The sequence below is a fragment of the Nipponia nippon genome, unplaced genomic scaffold (genome assembly GCF_047370975.1).
Source record: "Nipponia nippon isolate SJK-2023a ecotype South Korea unplaced genomic scaffold, ASM4737097v1 scaffold_1, whole genome shotgun sequence".
Lineage (NCBI taxonomy): Eukaryota > Metazoa > Chordata > Aves > Pelecaniformes > Threskiornithidae > Nipponia > Nipponia nippon.
Genome location: NW_028262290.1, coordinates 14,158,234 through 14,165,517, shown reverse-complemented (window position 1 = coordinate 14,165,517; position 7,284 = coordinate 14,158,234). Strand labels below are relative to the sequence as shown.

General features: G+C 39.8%; 1 long non-coding RNA gene across 1 annotated transcript; it reads left to right on the top strand.

Annotated features, from left to right (window-relative positions):
• Positions 1-330: 330 nt before the first annotated feature.
• LOC148057247 (uncharacterized) lies at positions 331-4,679 on the top strand. The gene is made up of 3 exons (XR_015699335.1): positions 331-519; positions 1,232-1,288; positions 3,072-4,679. It is a non-coding gene; the product is annotated as an uncharacterized LOC148057247 (long non-coding RNA).
• Positions 4,680-7,284: the final 2,605 nt, after the last annotated feature.

Here is a 7,284-nt window from a genome sequence, read left to right as displayed (position 1 = left end):
ATGTTAATATAAAATGAACCATTCAATGCGCAGTAATAAGATACTGGTCCTCTGAAGTTAGTGGAGGTCTGCAACACCAATGATTCTCATTTCATTTCTTATTTTGGGAGAGTTTTTGGAGAAAACTGCAGTCTTGGGAAAGAAGAAATTACTCCCAGGGGAAAAGATGTTTTTTTAGAAGTAGAAAAAACCTTTTGTTCCTTTAATGCCTCAGGATCAGGAGTCTTGAAAAAGGCTTCCCTCTTCCCTGTTGGCCCAAAGAAACTTTTTGGAGGAGCTAGCTCACCTGGGACAGATTAAGGGTGTTGAGTGGGTGGGTGATTCTTCAGGAAAAATCTGAGCTTAGTCTGAGAGTTGCTGGGGGGAAAAAAGACTTTAGCCAGGATACAGGCCTCAGGGGAAGGGCTGAGAAGATCCTTATCTTTGGTGAGGGGGGTTAAAAGGTGGAGAGGTTAGGGTTGGAAATGTTCAGCCCAAGTAGGAAGACTATGAAGATCTCAAGGTGGACAACTCAGAAAGGTAATTGTATAGCTTGAGGAAAGGGCTATAAAAATCTTGAAAGGAGGATAATTATAATTTAAGAGTTGAGTGGCTTTGAAGATAAGATGATAGCGGAATATTTCCTGGAGCACAAAAGGAGCTGTGGCAGGAAGCTGGACTATAATGCATGGTGGGATCCCCCGAGTTCTTTTCTCTATTCCCTGCTGTCCTCAATTCCATTTGATAAATGTGATGAATCCTATATCAAAAGCAGATAATGTATATATTATAACTTTTCATTTTTATTTTTACTATGATCCCTTTACTATCTTGCTAAAAATTCCCTTTTCTAACTGCTGGGAACCACCTTGTAGCTGATTTCTAACCAAAATTTTCTCTCTGCCAGTTCTCTACTAGTCTATATGCCCTTGTTCTTAAACTGAAACTGCCTTTAATACAAGTAGGTCTTTTCACCCAAGGGGAGGAAAAGCTTTTAGCCCAAGCTTGACTGGGCCTTTCATTTACAAGAGCAAACTAGCTAAGCTCTTTAGCTGCTGCTTGCCATGCAAGCTATATGTTCCCTGTATCCCTCAAGTGATCCTGGTTCTGCTTTTGTTTTTCACTAAATCTTTCTTAAAATAGGAGGATTATAGTTACCTCTAGTCTGCTAAATGAAATGTCATCAGCAACTTAACCGCTTTTGTTAATACTCCCCTATGTGTGCCTAAATTAGTTCCTCCATTCGTCCTAGGGTTGCATGGCCACAGCAGTGCCCCGCCAGCTCATTGTCATCCGGTGATAAAAAACTGTAAGTAGTTCCTCATCTTCAACTCTTTCCAAATGATGCATTTTGTGCTAATTGATTTGATTTCAATCCCTATCTGTGATTCTTATTCTCAACCAGCTTTTGGTGTGATGTTTGTCATGTCTGTGTTGATACAAAACTTAGAGGTGTCACAAGCAGATTTTATCAAAATTCCTATTTTTCATTTGTGAAAATATCAATTCATTCTGGGATTAAGCAAACTTGTCTTGAGGTGGCTGAACTCAAACTATGCTCCTTTCAGATTACATTTCCTGGCTTTCAAAACTGTTTCTTGCTTTCCCCTAGCACTTTCCTTTACAATCCTCAGTTACTATTGTCACTAGTAATTTCTCATAACAAGCAGCATACTGATATCCATGTAGATGAAGTATGTCCAGTTCTGTATCAAAAATCAATTATCCAAAAAATACTTAACACATTTTTCTTTCTTTCTTTCTTTTTTTGTTTTTTAATCTCCCCATGAAATTGAACACCAAGGATAACTCATTACCAAGAGTATTAGTTGTCAGGTTGTATCAGAGAGGTTTAGAGTTTCCCATGATAAATCATGACTCTACAAAGGTCTGAATCTGGCCTTGGGCTCCATAGCATGACCACCAGAAGAACTTCTACTTAGCCATTTTCCTCATAAACAGATCTTGTTACGTGTTCTTACTGTTTTCTCTGTATTCTTTCTTTTGTCTAATCTAATAATGACTTTGTCATCCCTAATATACAGTGACACTCCACCTCCTTTTATAACAGCTCCCATTTGCCATTATGTGCCTGCTTCTTGATTGAAAAACTGTAAAATTTATCAGCTGTTGCTGAATAGAACTGTTAAGGAAAATTTTGAGTTTTGCCATGCTTCTGAAAACATGCCTAATCATTACCATAGCCTAGTAGCTGCAAACACAACAGGACACACTCTCTTTCTAGGAGAGCTCACAGCTGAGACTGACGTAAAGAGGGAGGATTAGGACTTGCTGTACATGCAGAAAAGGTCAATAACAGAGCCAAGAGTTGAACTCTCAAATCCCTGATGAATGCTCTTTCTCCTCAAGTTTGTTGTGTATCAGGGGAAATATTAGTCACACCTGTACGGAGATGCTGAGACATCTGGCCCGAACAAGGCATTTCTGTTTCCAAGTTCTTTTACCAGTCTACCCCCAGACTGACTTCTTCAATACGACTCTGGCTTTTTTGACATTCGATCCTCCCTTCTTCTTCCTTTTGGCATTGCTTCAGTCACAATCCCTTGTACATTAGTTCAGTGCTGGATTTACCAAGCTTTAAATTGTGCAAGGAAACATTCCCTACAGACTTCTTATTCTTCAGCTATAGTCTTCCCCATCATTTTATATCTCTTTTTCCGTCAAAATCTGCAGGAAAGCAATTTTTTCTAAAAGGCCTCTGTTTTTGTCTGCTAAATCCCTTCATATAAATTTAACTCTACAATGCAACTAATCCAAAACTAACAGGCATCTTGTGAAAGTACACAGAGAGAAAACAAATCTAACACTGACTGCACTGAGTATTGCCGGGCCAAGAAGCATATGTTTCTTCTCCAATCAATAACGTTTTATATCTAAACTGATTTCAAAGTAATTAGAACAATAAAACACATTAACTTAAACTCGTAAGCAGTCTCCTTTCCTGCCTGTATTTTAAGAAAAAAGTAGCATACTTTTCTGTTGTTAAAAAATTATAATTAAAAAATAGGAAGGAAAATGTGCATTGGACATCTGGCTTTCGGTGAGGTCTTGCTCTCTCTTATTTTTTCCAGCTGTGTTGGCTATTTACTTTGATGGATCTTTGCTGAAGCATCCCTGAAGATCATTTTCCTACTGATTGGATGTCCCTTGGTCATCTTCCCATTTTGAGAAGAGAAAGTAGGAGCGGATACCACACATGAACTTGGCTTAAATTGGACTAAACTGTCCCCTCCACTTCCAGGGACAGCTGGAATGAAGAACTTGAAAATATTAAAAAAAAAAAAAAAAAAAAAAAACAACCAAAAAAACCAAACCAACCAAACACACAAAAAGCCCCAGTCAGACAGCTATGCCTACTTACTCTGGAGAAACAGAGCTGTCTGAGTACTCTCACCTGTTTTTCAGAGCTCTGCAGTCTCCTGATTGGGGCCAACCAGGAGGAAATAAAGCCAGGTTAAAGATTTGCCAATAAGAAGATTAAGAGAAATGTCATCTGCTGAGCAAGGGACTGGAAAGGAAGGTGGTTTGTTTGGGTTTTTAACCTAAGTGTTACCTCACTTCCCTGGTTTATGCTTATATAAATGACACCACGCTGTCCTTCAAATTTCTACACAGTTCATGAAGTATCTCCTTGTATTTCATTGCCCATGGCTGGCAGCAGTTTTTGCAGTCTCAGGAAAGTTTCTCCTTAAAGGGTAGGACTGAATTAAATATGTCAGTTACCTTAAGGTGGGAAGAGCTGTTATGATAAGATTTCCTATAACTTTGGGTGGGATTTTCTGGGCAGAAATATGCACTCTACAGCACATGTGCACATATACAGTGAATGTGACACATCTGGGAAGGATTGTATAAAAGTGCTGCTGACCTGGGGCTGCGCAGTCAGACTTCGGTAGGGTCTTTTGGGCTTATGTGGCATGCCCAGGTCATCAGCACAGTATGCATGCAGTCCTCTACACATGTGCAGTAGAGAGTTTCAGAAAAATGGCCCAAATCCTTTAATTCCAGATAGGATTTTACTTAAATTCTAGGTGGGAAATAGCACATATTTGGAAAATTTAGACATATGGTAATTGTATTTACTCTCCTTTAATCTGACTTCTGTAACAAAGGCCAAGAAAAATCACTGTTGCCTGTATGATAATTTCTGTTTGACCTACGGCATATCTTCTAAGAATAGCAGATTGTCTTGATCTGAATAGATGGATGATGCACCATCAGTATGTAAGCTGTTCCAATGGTTATTCTTGTTAAAAACATTTATATACTTCTAAAACTATATCTGCTGCATTAAATCTCATGGTAATTGTCTTTTGACATTGGTTTCTGCTAGCTGAGATTATTTTGGAGAGCAAGTTACAGAAAATGCTTTCTGACAGTATTAGAGGATGACAGCAGCATTCTCAGCCTTAGTAGTCCACTGGGAAGCATGTGTGTAATACAATACACCTCATGAAGTCAAGACTTCTTGTAGGGATGCCCTTAAAGTCCTCCCTTGGAAAAATGGCCTGGATAACAATGGCTGTTAAGGCAGGAGGGCCAAAATTGGTAACGTTCAAGAGGAAGCTGATTGTCAGGTGGATTAAATATTAACCAGGAAAATATGAAGAGATGTTTGGGTTTTTTTAAACAAAGGAGAAGTCAGCTCAAAAAGAAATAAGGATGAATATTTGTGATGTGGAGAGAGTCCTCGGAGAGGAAACTGCAGCAACAGTTGGTTTGACACCTTGTTTGACACTGCCATGGGTTGCCCTGCTGGTGTTACAGCACTGCCCTGGCCGGATGCAGCGTCCTCCTGTGGGACGCTGCAAGGAGTCTACGCCCAGCTGGTGGGGTGATGGGATGGGGCAGCATGTGGGGACCCACATGCATTAGCTCCTGGAGCTCTCCTGCCAGCTTGCGGGATCGGTGTGGGTGCACACAGTGTAAGAGCACCCACACCTCCAGCTGGAGGGGTGAACATGGTCAGAGGTGGGGGTGTGCATCTGTGTTGCTATTAGTTACTGCTAGTTAGAGAAGTGGTTAGCAATGTATAGGTGTTTGCTAACAACTGGTGGTAAGTATGTAATATTGTGATTTCTCTGTTGATTCTGAATGCACAGTTCATCGATTGCTGATTTCTGCCATTAATAAATCAATAGTCTATTTGATCTTGAGCTGGTTTTAAACCATGCCAAGCCATTTTTCTCTGCAACACTTCTCTACACTTATGAGAATAAAAAGTCAAGATGGAAAAGAGCTGACATAATTGAATAAAAGGTGAATATCACACAGGTGACAGACTTCAAATGACTCTAAACTGAATTTGGAGACTCTGAAGTATGCAGCATGTGGGAGTAATGCAGAGACAATAAACTTGCCTTTCCCTTCTACCGTCTGCTATTTAACTTGATTACACCATGCAGGGAGGAAAGTGTGCACTCAGCACTGTTGCTTTATTTTTCTGCAACTTTTATATTTGAAATAAAATTCCTTGGCCTATAGCCCTATTTTAATAACTTTGTTAATGAATGAATGTGAAGAAAAAAATAGAATGAAGAAAAAAATGTAAAGTAAGCACAACGGTGATCAACCAAGGACTCCTTTCCCTCTGTGACATCCTGTACAAATAAAGTGCGTACTCAATGTGAGCAATACTTCACTGTTGTTGCTATCAGCTCCAAAAATCACAAACTCTGTGAATGAATCCTGTGGCACTGCTGGAGGGATACGGGATGTGTGTTTATGCCTTGCAAGGGTTTCCTGGGGCTGATGAGAGGCTGGAGTCCTGCAGGGGTTGCAGGAGCCAGGGCAGCTCCCACAATGGCGGGGACCTCCAAGCACTTTCTTGCCCTTTTCCTATGGGAAAAGACAGGACTAGAAAGGGCAAATCTGAAATAGAGAGTGGAAAAACATTTCAAAAGCTGTGCACGTCGTGCCTACAGCAAGCCAATGAGTGTTGTTTTCTAGTAGAAAGCTTATATAGGGCTGATAAAATGTTTTCACCCTATATAGAGAAGGCCTATTCAATAATTTGTTGTTACAGAGTCTGTGATGGGTTTTACGTATAGCAATATAGCTGAGCAATGAACTCTAACATGATACTGTCCAATTAAAATAATGAAGCAAAAAAACCAAATCAGCTAAAATCAGTGTTCAACTTGGCTATGGACCAAGAATAAAGCAGAATTAATTCAAACCCAATGAAAGAAAAATGAGAGGGGAAATGTTTTATTCCACGTGGATCAGCTGTGTACTTTATCTTAGTGTTGCATGATGCAAATTAGTGATGGTTAAACTTCATCATATTTGACATTTTCAGCCTCATAATCATCACAAAATTTGGATGCATTTCCATATCCCATTATCTTGGCTTTGCACTGGATAATATTTTTCTGGTTTTACAATCTTGGCTTTAGCTGAGCTGGAAACACTGTACAGAGGTATACATGAGAAAGTGGTCAAGGAAATCTGATTTCTTGTTCCTTATGTGTAGAGACTGCTTTAAGTCAACATTTCTTCTTCCAGGAGAGCAACTTCATTTGTGATTATTCTAACATTATTCTAATATTGCCTATTTGTCTGTAAAAAGCTACCACTCTCTTAAAGATGGCTGTACCAAATTCACTTTTAAAATGCACAATGTAAGCTATAGAAAACAACTCGGCAAACTCAGCTGTATCATTACCTCCTTCCCCCTGCCCTCCTCAAAGATCCAAATGAAGTAGTTATCAATTTTTCTTGAAACTTCTTTGATTTATTGTTTACCTCGCTTGGCTTCATGGGTTTATAGTAGCTCTGGAAGGGGATGTGCCCTCTGAAAGCGCCAGCTGCAAATCAAAGGATTTGGATAATAGCCTGGGAACTGAAAAACTTGGACATATGGGTATGCCCGCATTACTTCAGACAAACACTGAAAGATGTAACAGGCTTCTTTGGAGGATCTGGGCAAGAATCTCTCCTCCACAGTTACAAGGTGATGAAATAAAAGAACAAGTTGGCACATCCCTCCTTTATAAGCATTTCATGTTTTAGGCACCACCTCATTCTGCTGTTACTGGTTTTGCTTTCCTGTCCACAGATAATATTGTGCATCAAACTGTGTCCTCTTCTCCGTACCAGATGGTCAGGTCCCACAGAGGGATTTGGGCTTGTAACCAATAATGACATTTCAGTGCAGCAGCAGCAGCAGCAGCAGTGTGTGTGTGTTGTATTGTTAGATGCAGTGTAATATAGAGGAGTTGTTTATTATAAACTGAGGTCCCTGATGCCTTTTTTCAGTGATTGTCCAGGAGGGAATGTTAA